Here is a 16595-nt window from a genome sequence, read left to right as displayed (position 1 = left end):
TTTTTTTTTTTTTTTTTTTTTTTTTTTTTTTTTTTTTTTTTTTTTTTTTTTTTTTTTTTTTTTTTTTTTTTGTCAGTATTTTACTTAATGCTATGAAATGTTTTGGAAATGTTTTGGAAATGTTTTGAAAATGTATGATTGGTTGTCAGAATTTGTTATCAGTGTCGATGGTAGCTCCTGTTAATCGTATTGTCGACGAGCGGGTATTACATATACCACAGCTTTTAGGAGGAGATTATTAGATAAAAGCTATGGTTTTTCCTTATTTACGTTATTCACACGTTTCCTTAAACTTAGTTGTTGTTTTTTTTTTTTGGATATCTGAATTAACGATTCACCTATAATGGAAGAACTTATTTTTAGTTGGCCATTTGGGCCAAATTTAGGAGCAAAATTTGTTTGCCACTACCGCTAATTTTTGGATAGGATGGTTACTTAAATATGTCAACTGAATGAAAAAAAAAATTATCAGGTCTTTAGCGCATACTGTCTCTCTCTTTTGTTTTTTTTTTTTGTTATTTTCTTCTTCCAAGAGTTTTCCTTCGGCTTTTTCCTCCGACTTTTCCCTCGTCAACGATTTCCTCCTCAGTCAAAACAAAAGTCCTTTTGACTGGGGAATCTAATCTGTTCTGGCCTCAACTTGATGAGGACTTGGTCTCCTGCTCGAAATTGGAGGGGGTGACGCTTCTTGTTCGCCCACTTCTTCATATGCTTGGAAGCTTTCTCTAAATACACTCGGGCTATATCTGTTGTCTGCTTCCATTCTCTGGTAAAATTTTGAGCTTGAGGGTTCTTTCCTGCATAAGGATGATCAATAATATGGTGTAAGGCCGGTTGTCGTCCACTTACAATTTCGAACGGGCTCTTTTCGATAGACGAACTCATTTGATAATTGAAACATAATTGGGCAACATCTAGGAGTTGTATCCAGTTCTTCTGACGAGTGTCGACGAAGTGACGTAAGTATTCTTCGAGCAAGCAGTTGAACCGTTCTGTCTGTCCATTGTTTTGGAGATGGTAGCTCGAGGAGATGTTTAAAGTCGTTCTCAAGAAGGCGAAGAACTCAGTCCAGAAGGTGCCAACGAATCTACCATCCCTATCTTTGATGATGGATGCTCAATGGAATGCCTCATAACTTCATAATGTGTTTGAAAAATAGTTAAGCTGTTAGTTCGACTGAGCATAATTTGGGGGTGGGAACGAATGTCGCGTACTTCGAGAATCAATCTATGATAACCAAGATGGCGTCATACTCCGCGACTTTTGGGAGGTGTGTTATGAAGTCCAAAGACACACTTTTCCAAGGCCTTGTTGGCATGGGTAGAGGTTCCAAGAGTCTCGAGACTTTGACTTTCTCGACTTTGTCCTGTTGGCAGATGAGACACATTATAGGCTAGTCTACAGAATCTAAAACCTAGAGCTCTAATACCAACTGTAACGACCTTAAATTTCCACATATCTAGAGTCGCCACTAACGTCTCATGCTCATCTATAATGCGGAAATATAACTCTTACATGAACGTCATTTATAACGTGAACTTCGAAATACGTTTAAAACAACTTCTTCTCTTGAAAACATAGCCATGGTCTTACGTGTTTAAATACAAAATACTAAAATTTAGAGAAAATAAAAACAAATACAAAATAATTTTAAACAATGGAATGCAAAACCATCTATTCTAACTTAAAACTAAAAATTTAAATACGAGTCTACCCTATGCACGTGCCACAGTCTCTGCTCACGATGCTGCCGTCCTCCGTACAAGTGCGCCTTGCCTTTACCTGAAAAATGATGTGGCACACGGCCTGAGTATTTCAAAGAATACTCGGTAAGTGGCCCCACTATAGGGGCCATGCAAATGCAAACACATGCAATCATGATTTAGGGACATATCTCTAATCATCTTAGGGGTGGCCTCCAGTCTCGGACAAATTGGATGTGTAGTACTTCCCTACACACGACTCACACGTGCGAGTGTGAATCTCTAGGGCGCTCGCACACCCTCTGGACCCTCTGGTCAAGCTAACCTATAGCGATGTCCGGAGGTCAGCGGAACCCCATAGTGTCATGCGCCTCATGAACACCCTCATCTGTGTGCTTTCGCACTTGTGCGCATTCGCGCTCATCATACGGTGCGCGTCCGCACTCATCATCTCAAGGGGAAGTAGCCCTATGCTTATGAACATACAATATGCATGAGGTCCCTCTAAATCCATCATAATGTCTCTTCTAACACAACCCTCTAGTCTCATCTCTTTGTTACTCTAGGTAACACATACTCGTGGATATTTATATTAATATCATTTTCACGCTCTTAGGGTTGTGTCCTATGTCGATCTAACGACATGATGCAATATGGCACTCATCATCATATAGCATGCTCAATATGGAAAACATCATCATATTAAGGTAAACGTCACGCAATCATCATACTCATCATATTGCCACAAAGTGCATCAAACATATCAAGTACGACATTCATCAAAAAATATATATACTGAGCACATCATCAAGTATCGTAACCCACACATCATCATAACTCATACATCATCATAACTCATATACCGCATCGTACGACATAGTTCATACATCATCGTAACTCATACAATTTTTAGCCTATCCTATAGTAAAACCACTTACCTGGTTGGCCTTAGCCGAATTATTCCCTAATTTAATTAACGTAAGCTCCCGTTCCTCGAGAGCTGCTCTAAAGGTTGCTGGAGTTCGCTTCATATCCCACCGTTCGTCACCTTTTGTTAGTATTTCACATTTTAATTAATAACCCAACTAACAATGTGAAATACGGCTCTAAAACGGTCTCAGTAAAAATCGAATTCCAAGTTTTCATTGTTTCTAAATTTTCTAAAACTCAAATTGAAAATATATCAATATTATTTCATGCGGCTTTGAATCATTCAATCCAACCATGGTTTGTTATAATATTATATTCTCTGGATACAAATAATAATAATTTTTCACCTCTTCTATTTTCCTTCTCTTCTCTTCTCTTCTACCACTTTGTTTCTGTTCTCTCCCTCTATTTTTTTTTTCTTTCTACAAATGATTATGCAATTATAAAACAATTTTCAATCAATTATGTTCTCCTCTATGTCCTAATATGACTATCCAATTAACATAAAGCCATTTTCAATCTATTCTGTTTTCTTCTCTTTTCTAAAAACTACTCTTATTAACTCAAGGCATTTTCAATCTATTCTGTTTTCTTTCTCTTCCCGAGATCTCCAATCAAACAAGTTGTTAAATAAAAGCCATGACTTATTTAGTTAGGTTTTCTAAAAACATATCAATTCACGCTAATGGAAAAGCGTAATTCTAGGTGCTAATTTGGGCTAAGTGTTCGTCCAGTTTCCTATTTATCTGTATAATTGGTTTTTCTATTTTTGTAATTAGATTTGTTATTTAAACCGTTCAACAGAATGAAAATAAGATATCGAGTTTTCACCAAATCTCAGCGAATCTCTCACCCTCTCTCCTTTTACTTTCGCTAATTTTTCCTTCGAAGCAACCTTCGGCCAATTTTTCGTCGACACTGTCTTCCGAATTGCCGGAGTCAACAAGTGGTATCAGAGCCTCGTTGAAGCGATCGGTAGTATACCATCACAGAAGAGTCAACCTATCAACAATCATGTTGAATAGCTCAAGTGGTTAGAGTGTCGACCTAACAACACACAGGTCTCAAGTTCGAGTAGAAGAAAATGCTCCACGCCGCCATCAAGTGCCAGCATCTCCATCTCCATCTCCAGTACCCTATGTTGACAAGGTCCAACTACAACGAGTGNTCCACGCCGCCATCAAGTGCCAGCATCTCCATCTCCATCTCCAGTACCCTATGTTGACAAGGTCCAACTACAACGAGTGGGCCTTGTTTATGCGCGTCAACCTACAGGCGCAAGGGTTATGGCACGCTGTCGAGCCAGAGGGAAGGAGAAACAATCGAGACATTGCTTGATGTGAACGACCTAACAGTGGAAGAGGTGACCGGAAAGACTACGTAACGTCGAGCAGCGGAAGAAGAATACCACAGTGGAAGAGGGAGGTTGACCGGGAAGACTACGTAACGTCGAGCAGCGGAAGAAGAATACCACAGTGGAAGAGGGAGGTTGACCGGGAAGACTACGTAACGTCGAGCAGCGGAAGAAGAATACCACAGTGGAAGAGGTGACCGGGAAGACTACGTAACGTCGAGCAGCAGAAGAAGAATACCACAGTGGAAGAGGTGATCGGGAAGACTACGTAACGTCGAGCAGCGGAAGAAGAATACCACAGTGGAAGAGGGAGGTTGACCGGGAAGACTACGTAACGTCGAGCAGCGGAAGAAGAATACCACAGTGAAAGAGGTGACCGGAAAGACTACGTAACGTCGAGCAGCGGAAGAAGAATACCACAGTGGAAGAAGAATACCACAGTGGAAGAGGTGACCGGAAAGACTACGTAACGTTGAGCAGCGGAAGAAGAATACCACAGTGGAAGAGGTGACCGGAAAGACTACGTAACGTCGAGCAGCGGAAGAGCACTTCAGCTGTTGATAAGGAAGGAGGGTCGTCTACTCCTCCTTCGAGGTCCAACTACAACGAGTGGGCCTTGTTTATGCGCGTCAACCTACAGGCGCAAGGGTTATGGCACGCTCTCGAGCCAGAGGAAGGAGAAACAATCGAGACATTGCTTGATGTGAACGACCTAACAGTGGAAGAGGTGACCGGAAGACTACGTAACGTCGAGCAGCGGAAGAAGAATACCACAGTGGAAGAGGTGACCGGGAAGACTACGTAACGTCGAGCAGCGGAAGAAGAATACCACAGTGGAAGAGGTGACCGGGAAGACTACGTAACGTCGAGCAGCGGAAGAGCACTTCAGCTGTTGATAAGGAGGGTCGTCTACTCCTCACGGAGGCGGAATGGCTTGCACGCCTAAAGCTCCGCGACAACACCGGAAGCCATGGATGTCCCCACGGGCGCACGCCCGGGAAAGATGGGAATCAAAAGAAGGAGTCGACCAATGGCAGGCCGATCCAGTGCTCGAACTGTGGGAAGAGAGGACACCTGAGCAGAAATTGGTGGAGTAAGGAGAAGCCGAAAAGGCCCATGTGGCTCAATCCGAGGAGGATGAACCATCTCTCTTCATGGTATAACTGCATGCGTCCCCAATTTCGATTCCAAATCCACGGAGATGGAGGTAATCGATGACGATGTTGAAGCCGAGAAAGAGCTCCAGCTGGGCGTAGCAAAGGTGGCACCAGCTGGGGAGCCAATTCAACTAGAGGAGGAGCGAGTGTTTGCTCAGATCGGCGAGTGGGACGAGCAACACGAGCGAGTATCGGCGATGGATCCTTGACACAGGGGCAACAAACCATATGACCGGGGCTAGATTTACGTTCTCCGAGCTCGACTCGGGGATCCATGGGACGGTGAAATTCGGCGACGGCTCCGTCATCGAGATCGAAGGGTGCGGCACCATCCTGTTCGTCAGCAAGGGAGGCGAGCATCGCAAGTTGACCGATGTCTACTTCATCCCAAGGCTCAAGGCTAACCTTGTGAGCCTGGGTCAACTCGATGAGACAGGTTGCTCATTTCCATCAAGCGCGGACTACTCAAAATCTGCGATAATTAACGACGGCTGCTCACGCAGGCAAGGCGCACGACAAACCGTCTTTACATAATGGAGTTAGAGATAGACCAACCCGTCAGTCTCTCGGCCAAGACCGAAGAGGTATCTTGGAGGTGGCACGCAAGGTACGGGCACTTAAACTTTCCTGCCCTAGAAAAGCTACAGAAAAAAGAGTTGGTGCACAGTTTGCCAGCAATCAAAGGCGTGAACAAGCTGTGCGACGGGTGCCTCATCGGCAAACAGAGGGGCACACCCTTTTCGTCTCGAACATCCTATCGAGCCGATGTGCCGTTGGAGCTTGTACACGGCGATATCTGCGGGCCCATCAAGCCGGCGACCCCAGGCAATAAGAGTCTCTTCCTCCGTTAGTCGATGATAAAAGTCGCTTCATGTGGCTGATCCTGCTGCAAGCAAAAAGTGAGGCGGCAGAGGCGGTTAAGCGCATTAAAGCGCGAGCGGAGGCCGAATGTGAGAAGAAGATGCGAGTGCTGCGCACAGACCGAGGCGGAGAATTCACCTCTGTAAGTTTCAGTAAGTACTGCGACGAGATCGGCATACAACGAAACCTAACGGCACCCATCCCCGCAGGGGCAGAGAACCCATCGCTGTCTCGGCTGTGCTACCGGAGGCTCTGGGGAAGTCGGAATAGGAGAGCACTCATCTTGGGGTGGGCTTACTACTTAGATGCTTTCAGCAGTTATCCGCTCCGCACTTGGCTACCCAGCGTTTACCGTGGGCACGATAACTGGTACACCAGAGGTGCGTCCTTCCCGGTCCTCTCGTACTAGGGAAAGGTCCTCTCAATGCTCTAACGCCCACACCGGATATGGACCGAACTGTCTCACGACGTTCTGAACCCAGCTCACGTACCGCTTTAATGGNGGGATGCCTGGGAGATTCTGGGGAGAGATAGTAATGACGGCTGTCTATCTCCTCAATCGGTCACCAACCCGAAGCCTCGACGGGAAGACGTCATATGAGGCCTGGTACAACAAAAAACCAACAGTACATCATTTCCGCGTGTTCGGCTGCGTCGCATACATGAAGGTAACACGTCCCCACATCACCAAGCTCGATCCCAGGGGGCTGAAGGTTGTCTTCATTGGCTACGAACGCGGGATCAAGGTGTACAGACTCTATGATCCTGTAGGGGGCGAGCTCACGTGTCTCGCGACGTCATCTTCGACGAAAGCATCTTCTGGCAGTGGAATGACGTGATCGAGGCAGACCGTAATCCAAATCAATTCATGGTGGAGTACCTCGTCACCGAGCCAGAAGAAGGAGGAGCCCAGCATCAGGAGACGTCACCGCCGCTAGCAGGTGCACCACCTGAACCAGTGGAATTCGCAACACCACGGACTGCGGATTCGACGCTGGATGCCGATCACGATACTGATCTAGAGGCCAGGTACCGGAGGATGGATGACCTAGTGGGAGGAGGTGAACCACCTGGACTGGCAGCGCGCGAGCTCGAAGAAGTGGCCGAACTACATGCCATCAGTGTAGATGAACCGAACACCTTCGCCGAAGCACAAAAGAACCCGTGCTGACGAAAGGCAATGCAGGAGGAGATGACATCCATCACCGAGAACCAGACGTGGAGTCTGGAGGATATGCCGCCGGGACACCGAGCCATAGGGCTCAAATGGGTCTTCAAACTGAAGCGCAACGCAAAAGGAGAAGTTGTGAAGCACAAGGCCCGTCTAGTGTCGAAGGGCTACGTCCCGAAGCAAGGAGTGGACTTCGAAGAGGTATTTGCGCTAGTAGCAAGGTTAGAATCCGTTCGTTTCTTGCTGGCAATTGCGGCACATTACTCTTGGGAGGTTCACCATATGGACGTAAAGTCTGCTTTCCTTAACGGAGAGTTGAAGGAGACCGTCTATGTTCGACAACCACCTGGCTTCCTGGACAACGACAACCCTAATAAGGTACTGCGCCTGCACAAAGCACTCTACGGGCTTCGACAAGCCCCACGAGTCTGGAACGCGAAGCTCGACAGTACCCTACTGTCACTGAAATTCAAACGTTGTGCCTCTGAGCATGGCATATACACGCATGGCCACGGCAAGAANACGATCTCCCTGATCAAAAATCTAGTTTTGCACGACCGGAGCAAGCACATAGAAATCAGATTCCACTACATTCGAGAATGTGCAGATCGAGGGCTCATCAAGATTGATTTCATCCAAACAGAGGAACAACTTGGAGACATTTTCACCAAGTCCCTGGCGCGGGTGAAATTTTAAGAACTACGCTCAAAGATCGGAGTTCAAATAATAAGGTACAGCTTTTAGTAGGAGATTGTTAAATAAAAGTCATGCCTTATTTAGGTAGGTTTTCTAAAAACATATGAATTCACGCTAATGGAAAAGCGTAATTCTAGGTGCCAATTTGGGCGAAGTCTTCGTCCAATTTCCTATTTCCGTTCAACTGAATGAAAATAAGATATCGAGTCTTCAGCAAATCTCAGCGAATCTCTCACTCTCTCTCCTTTTACTTCCGCTAATTTTTCCTTCGAAGAAACCTTCGGCCAATTTTTCGTCGACACTGTCTTCCGAATTGCCAGAGTCAACAGAAGTCATTGTCAATCCATTCTAATTTACTGTGTATACATCAATCAATTATGATTTTCTTTCTCTTTCCTAAAAATGATGATCCATGCAATTGACAAAGCCATTTTTCAATCAATTTTGATTTTCAATAAGATATCCAAAAATCTAAATAATTGAAAAGAGAGATCTAAAATAACTTTTCTATCTCCGGCAAAAATAAAAGAAGAGGAGATCTAACTTACCCATAAATTTTCTATCTCTTTCCCTTCCTATCAAATCTTCTTGGACTGAAGCCATTTCCAATTTTTCTCTCCGAAAATCTGATATCTTTCTTTTGTTTCTTTCTCCAATTTTTCCCTCCCGAAAATCTGACAGTTTTTTGTTTCTGTTTTGTTTCTTTCTTTTGCAGATCATTTTGCAGTTTGAGGTGTTGGGGAGATATTTGGGGAAGGTGGCGAGAGAGTCGATAATTTATTTATTTATTATTATTATTATTTTTTTATAATTATTATTTACTCACTTATTATTATTATTATTATTATTATTATTTTTGGGTCATTACAATTCTCTGGTTCTTGGGACGTATAATCTGTTTCCCTTTGTCATTAGAAGGTCTCCCTCGACCCAAAGCTGTCGTGTCTTCCTAGCTTTGGCTAGTTCAATGACGGCTTTGGCCGATGGGTCTCTATGTAAATGTTCTTACATGATGTCGCGCATCGATCCATCGAACTTACTTGAGTGAATATGGGCTAACATGCACAGGGCTGCATGTTCGCCCTTCCGACCCAGCGCGTCGGTTGCTTGGTTACTCCTCCTTGTCTTGTGTTCAAATTTGAAGTCGAATTTAGCCAACGACTCTTGCCACCGAGTTTGTTTTGCCGTCAACTTTGGTTGATCGAAGAAGTGGCAAATGGCGTTGTTATCCGTCTTCACTACGAACTGTGATCCCAAGGGGTACTGTCTCTAGACTTGTAGGCAATGGACCACAGCTAGCATTTCTTTTTCAGAGATAATGTACTTCCTTTTTGCATCATTGAGCTTCCGACTTTCATAAGCGATGGGGGGCCTTCTTGGATAAGGACACTGCCTAGGGAAAAGTCGGAAGCATCTGTCTCTATTTCAAATGGTTTAAAAACATCCACCAATCTGAGGACAGGTCCCCTCATTATGGTTGCCTTAAGATCTTCGAAGGTCATTTGACATTTATTTGACCACGACCAAGGGTGGTCTTTCTTTAGAAGTTCTGTTAATGGGGCGGCTTGTAACGACCCAGATCCACCGCTAGCAGATATTGTCCTCTTTGGGCTTTTCCTTTCCGGCTTCCCCTCAAGGGTTTAAAACGCATCTACTAGGGGAAGGTTTCCACACCCTTATAAATGATGGTTTGTTCTCCCGACATCACAATCCACCCCCCTTCGAGGCCTAGCGTCCTTGCTGGCACTCTTTCATTCCTCCAATCGATGTGGGACCACCCCCCTTTGGGGCCCAACGTTCTTACTGGCACACCGCCTCGTGTCTACCCCCCTTCGGGGAACAACGAGAAGGCTGACACATCGTTCGGTGACTGGCTCTGATACCATTTGTAACGACCCAGATCCACCGCTAGCAGATATTGTCCTCTTTGGGCTTTCCTTTTCGGGCTTCCCCTCAAGGCTTTAAAACGCGTCTACTAGGGGAAGATTTCCACACCCTTATAAATGATGGTTTGTTCACCTCCTCAACCAATGTGGGACATCACACGACTCGTTGTGAAAACTCTTCGACGAATCGCCTATAATAGTTTGGCAATCCCAGGAAGGATCGTACATCGGATACGGAAGTAGGAATTTTTCACTCTTGGATAGTTTTTATCTTGTCGCTATCCATACCGATCTGTCCACAACTGATGACATGTCCATGGAAATTGATGCATGTTTGTGCGAAGGTACATTTTTCTTTCTTGACATACATCTGATTCTGCCGCAACTTGTCGAACACTAGCTTCAGGTGCATCTTGTGTTCCTCTAGGGTTGCGCTATATACAACTATGTCGTCGAGGTATACCACGACGAACTGATCCAAGTATTCGTGAAAAACCTGGTTCATTAACATGCAAAACGTAGCTGGGGCGTTTGTCAGGCCAAACATTACCAAGAACTCAAAAGCCCCATATCTTGTTACGCACGTCGGCTTGGGCTCGTCCCCTTTGCCGATACGTACTTGGTAGTACCCTGATCGTAAGTCCAGCTTCGTGAACTATTTAGCCCCGTGAAGCTGGTCAAACAAGTCAGATATTATCGGCAACAGGTATTTGTTGCGTACGGTCACCTTGTTGAAGGATCTATAATCTATGCACAAACGCAACGTCCCATCCTTCTTTTTCTGAAACAGAACGGGGGCTCTGTAAGGTGCCTTTGCAGGGCGAATGAATCCAGCCGCCAACAACACATCTAGTTGTTTCCTCAATTCGGCTAGCTCAGGGGGAGCCATCTGATATGCGTTCTTCGCTGGGGGTTTAACCTCGGGGAGGAGTTCAATTTCTTGATTGATGCCTCGACGAGGTGGTAATGTTTGTGGTAAGATCTCTGGCATTATGTCGGTATAACTGTCTAGTACATCCTTGATTTCGCTCGAAATAGTTTCCTCAGTTGTCACTTCTTTCATCAGGGGTATAGCCATAAATGTTTGTTTCTCTCGTGCGAGTCCTCTTTCCAATTGTATGGTAGAGATCATTCTAAGATTACCTAGTTGTTTGATGCTTGCAGGTATTACTGTGGGGTTGTGGTCGGTAATCACCAAGCATTTCGCTAGTGGCATTGTGATAACTTTGTGTTCTAGGAGGAAGTCCATTCCAAGTACCATGTCGAAGTCATCCATACGAACCATGACAAGATCCATTTCTTCTGACCAGACCCCTAATTTCAAGGGGACTCTTTTGGAGACTCCCACGATAGGCAAGGCCTCAAAGTTGATAGTTTTCATTTTTCTGGGGTCCTTTTCTACGGTGAGTCCCAATCTTTAGGCTTCTTGGTCGGTGATGAAGTTGTGGGTCGCACCTGAGTCTATCAAGGTACTTTTGCTCGGTCGTGAGTTTATTGTTGCATCTATGAACATAAGCTCTTTCTATATTATCTCTTTTTGTTCAACCTTCCGTTGGAGGGCTGACAAGAATTTAAGCGCACCCATTTGGGGGTTGTCTTGATCTTCCCTCTTGTCTTGCGTAGTCTCGACTCCTACGTCGTTGCTCTCTTGAATGGACACTTGGAGTGCACTGAGAGAGGCTCGGTGAGGATAGTAGGACAGTTTGTGGTGGCCTTTACACAACAGGCATTGTAAAGGTGCTGTCGGGTAGTTCTTTTGTGGGTAAGGTCCTTGAGATGTCCCGCTTGGTTATTCTGAGGAGGTCTATCTGCCCATCCATTTGGTCTGTCGTTACTTCCATTTGGCCTATTGGGGCCTTCGTTTCGATGACCCGGTGGTTTATATGCTTTGCCCCCAGTGTTCAAGGTTTGAGTTGTTTTTCTTTAGAAACTCGCTTCGCTTCCAAAGTTTAGGAGTCTTTCGGTGCTGGCGATTGTGGTGGCCAGGTCTTGAACATTTTTCTCGTATATTTTTGTTTTGGCCCACGGTTGCAACTCATTTATGAAGAGGAATACCCTATCTTTCTCCGACGTGCCCCTAATATCCAGCATCAGGGTCGAGAACTATCTGACATATTCCCTTATGCTTGTAGTTTGTTTTAGTGCTATTAATTTTTCTCTTGCTTTGTATTCTACATTTTCGGAGAAAAATTGGTCCCTCAACTCTCTCTTAAGGTCTTCCCACTAGTTGATGGTGCACAATCCATTTTCAATGTCTTGCACCTTCGAACGCCACCAAAGCTTTACATCGTCCATGAGATGCATCGTGACTACTGTAACTTTTATGTCGTCGGTACAGGCTGGTGTGGCTTTGAAGTACTGTTCGACATCAAAGATAAAGTTCTCCAACTCTTTAGCATCCTGGTTCCCTTTAAAAGTTCTGGAGTTTGGGGAACTTCAGTTTGTTGGATCCTGTATGAGTTTGTCCTGTCGTGACGTTATCCACGGCTTTCATGGTCACCCCAATTCGGGTGTTCATCTCCGCCATCTTTTCTTGGATGGCATCGATCGTTGTTCTAAATTTGTCAGCTAATCCATTAAACAACTTCATCATGGGATTTTTTAGCTTGTCAAAATTTTCGCCACATCCCTCTTTGTGCGCGACAGAGCTATCAGGGTTACCAGCAGGTCTTGAACTGCTCGTAGGAGCAACTCTTTCTTCGAGCGAGTCCAGTAGAAACATTAGTTCTTTGATTGGCAACCCATCTAGGCGGTTGCCCACTGTGTCGATTTCTCTGACTTTTCCATTCAATTCTGTCACTGTGCTTCTAGGAAGCGGATGGTGTAGGGACTTCCTTGAGAAACAACATTTCCTCCTCTATTAGAGTAAGTCAGTCGGCTTGTGATTTGGGTGTCAACTATGTTGTCAACATGGTTTCAGTCTTTACTATGTCACGGAGCTAACAAAGCTCTGATACCACTTGTCACAATCACACTTTGATGGCAGCGGACTTGCGATTGTGCGACACTCACTTCTCAGCAACAAGTGAGTTAAGCCTATTTGTTCTCGCGTCGCCTACGTCCAAGCGACGTATGCTCGAGCCTCTGGCCCCAGTTCAAGAAGAAGGCTTTAGAAAACGGGGGCAGAGAGATTTTGAAAGAGAGTTTTGAAAGCAAGATTTGAGAAATTGAAACTGGTGTTATATGGGAATGTAAGCAAAAGGCAACAACAACGGCTTACCAAATATGACTATCGAGTAGGGAGAAGTTGACAACTAGTCATATCCCCCTATAGTACATTTTGAGGCATTTCATGTATGGTGGGCCTAGACATTATTTTTTCGAAATGTCATACTCCCTAGAAATACAAAAGTAAAACACTACAACATGGAAAGACATAAAGGGTTTGGCTTGTCATAGGCATGTGGCCATGAGCAACACGCCTTGGACGAACATGACCGTGACACCACGCGTCAATCATCTTCTTCCTTGGATTCAGTCTAAAATTTCAAGATCTTTTATTAAAATACTCTTTATGTCCTTTGCATGATAACAATTGTTACCGTCCATACTGATACCTGTTACAACATTATAGATCTAGTTCTTATAAATGTAACAACCTAATTTCAATTGCTATTACTTTTGGAGCACTTCTCAAACTCCCCTAATTAGTATATTCACAAATCCCTCAAAATCTTTAGCTAAATCATAAGAAAACACTAGGTTTGAGTTCTTCTTTCCTTTTTATTACAATAATAGTGTTGAGTATTGTTGGGTTCACTAATTTAGGGAATGATCATGGGTTTATAAACTAAAGGAATACATCTTCATTGGTGTGAGGCGTTTTGGGGATCCCAAAACAAAGGCATGAGAGCTTACTCTCAAAGTGAACAATATCATACCAGTGTAGAGATCCTAATTCCTAACAAATAGTGATGCAAAAACTAATATTAAGGAGATTATAAAACATAAATGTAAAGGAAATGACATTGAGAAAGGTTCATAATATTTGGATAAGGTTGAGTACGACGTTCAGAAAGAATGTATATTTTATTTATATCATATTTAAAATAGGATAAAATACTTCCTAGATAGTTAACCCATTTAAATCTATATTTTTATTTAATGGTCTACTATATACTATTCAGTATTTAAACACAAGGTATATTTTTTTTTTATATTTAATATATTAAATACTAATTTCAACGCTTCAAATTAAAAATATTTTTTTTTTTATATTTAACATATAATATTAATTTAGATACTTCTTATACCACATTAATTTCAATTCTTCAAATTAAAAATAATTTTTCTTTACATTTATAATATCAAATATATTAAATATTTATTTGAACCGTTCAAAATTTTCTTTAAATTAAATTGATCGCGCAAATGGGTATTATAAATCTATACATTATAAGTATCAATAATACAAATGAATTGTTTATAAATACAACTAAGTTGAAAGTTTATTTTACCCCTATAAATATATTTGGTACTTTAAGTACCACTTATTTTCTAATGAATAATATTTATGATTCGATCATAAACTAAGTTGCTCTCGAGCAAGTGAGAGAATGAGACCCTATTATCCAAGCCTTGAAATTAGTACTTACAGAGAACGGTTCATCTACTTGCCCTTTTTATGGGAATGAATGAATTTCATCCGGTAAATATCATGTTCTTAGCTTCCTATTTACTTAACTCAAAATCTTTTATAGACAGAAATTTATAACTGACCCTCAGATCAGATTATATTAGTAGTCGCATATTTGACTCTCAGATTATATTAGTGGGCCTATGGAACAATAATTGGGCCTAACAAATTGAATTTGGGCCCATCTTAAACAAATTCAGTCCATAAGCCCAAAGCTCAAAAACAATGAGGCCCAAATCCACATTGAACACTTTATTTAGAGGACTTCTCCTTTTTCCATTTTAGATATTAAAATTTATTTTGGGACAAAAAATCAAAAATTAATTTCAAATTTTTAATTTAATAAAAAATCCAATTTTTAATCTATGAGACTCATATAATGTATTTATAATATATAGTGTTATCGTCCTTGTACATCTCATAGCCATTATCATTTAATGAACATACTTTACTCATATCGTTTCCCAACGTATCCTAGATCCTATCATTTTATCAATCTATCATAATCATATCATTTTATATTCATAACCTAATCATATCGTTTCATCAATTAGTCGTGACCATATCGTTTTATATTCATAACTTATCGTATCATTTTATCAGTCTATCATAATCATAACATTTTCTATACATAACCTTATCGTATCGTCTTATCAAACTATCATAACAATAACATTTTCTACACATAACATTCTCGTATCATTTTATCAATCTATCATAACTATAGCGTTTTTTATATATAACCTTATCGTATCGTCTCATCAATCTATCATAGCTATAATGTTTTCTATACATAACCTTATCGTATCGTCTTATCAATCTATCATAACTATAACGTTTTCTATACATAACCTTATCGTATCGTCTTATCAATCTATCATAACTATAACGTTTTCTATACATAACCTTATCGTATCGTCTTATCAATCTATCATAACTATAACGTTTTCTATACATAACCTTATCGTATCGTCTTATCAATCTATCATAACTATAACGTTTTCTATACATAACCTTATCGTATCGTCTTATCAATCTATCATAACTATAACGTTTTCTATACATAACCTTATCGTATCGTTTTATCAATCTATCATAACTATAACGTTTTCTATACATAATCTTATCGTATCGTCTTATCAATCTATCATAACTAAAACGTTTTCTATACATAACCTTATCGTATCGTCTTATCAATCTATCATTACTATAACGTTTTCTATACATAATCTTATTGTATCATTTTATCAAACTATCATAACAATAACGTTTTTTATGCATAACTTTATTATATCGTCTTATCAAACTATTATAGTCGTAACGTTTTCTATACATAACCTTATCATATCGTCTTATCAAACTATCATAGATGTAACATTTTCTACACGTAACATTCTCGTATCGTTTTATCAATCTATCATAATTGTAGCGTTTTCTATACATAACCTTTTCGCATCCTATCTCAACATATCATTGAACACGCCGTACCATAAGTATTATCATATAATTCACATTTTATAACATATACATATCATACCATAATCTCAACAATTCATAAATAATTCACACATATCAATATATATGACACGTGCAGAACCGCGGTCATTTGTCAACATCAAATATAATCATACCAACCGTAAAGTCACTTCCCTAATTAGTTTAGGCTGGTGTCACCCATTTATCTTTAATGAAAGGTTAATTTTGTCCTTTGTATCCAAATCAACCTATGAACCCAGGACATCAATCTCAAGTTCAATTCTCAAAACTTTACAATGATCGTCTATGTGTTAGATTTCATACGAGAATTATATATATATATATTCCATCTTTATTAAAGATCTCATTTTCTATTGTTAATATTGTTACAAGAAAGAATTTGATGGAGTTATTTTATGTTACACCGTTAAAATCATCACAAACCTCCTTTTTCTTTTCTATTAGCAATTTCTTAGATATTATATGTGATAATTTTTTTTTTACTTTTCATATATATAGAAATAGATACAGATAGACTAGAAACGACATCTCTTATCTCAATGACAGCACAAAGATATTAAATGAATAGAATTAGGATAGGTATGTCTTCGGCCTTATCTTTTAATTTTGTTCACCAAATCTTTCTTTCTTAGTCTTTGTCTTTACTCTCGGTTTGCCTTTTAATTATGTTTACCTATATTATTATTTTATTTTTATTTTTTATT

This window comes from Cucurbita pepo, chromosome LG04 (genome assembly GCF_002806865.2).
Source record: "Cucurbita pepo subsp. pepo cultivar mu-cu-16 chromosome LG04, ASM280686v2, whole genome shotgun sequence".
Lineage (NCBI taxonomy): Eukaryota > Viridiplantae > Streptophyta > Magnoliopsida > Cucurbitales > Cucurbitaceae > Cucurbita > Cucurbita pepo.
The sequence above is the reverse complement of the archived record's forward strand: the minus strand, read 5'-3'. Positions refer to the sequence as shown.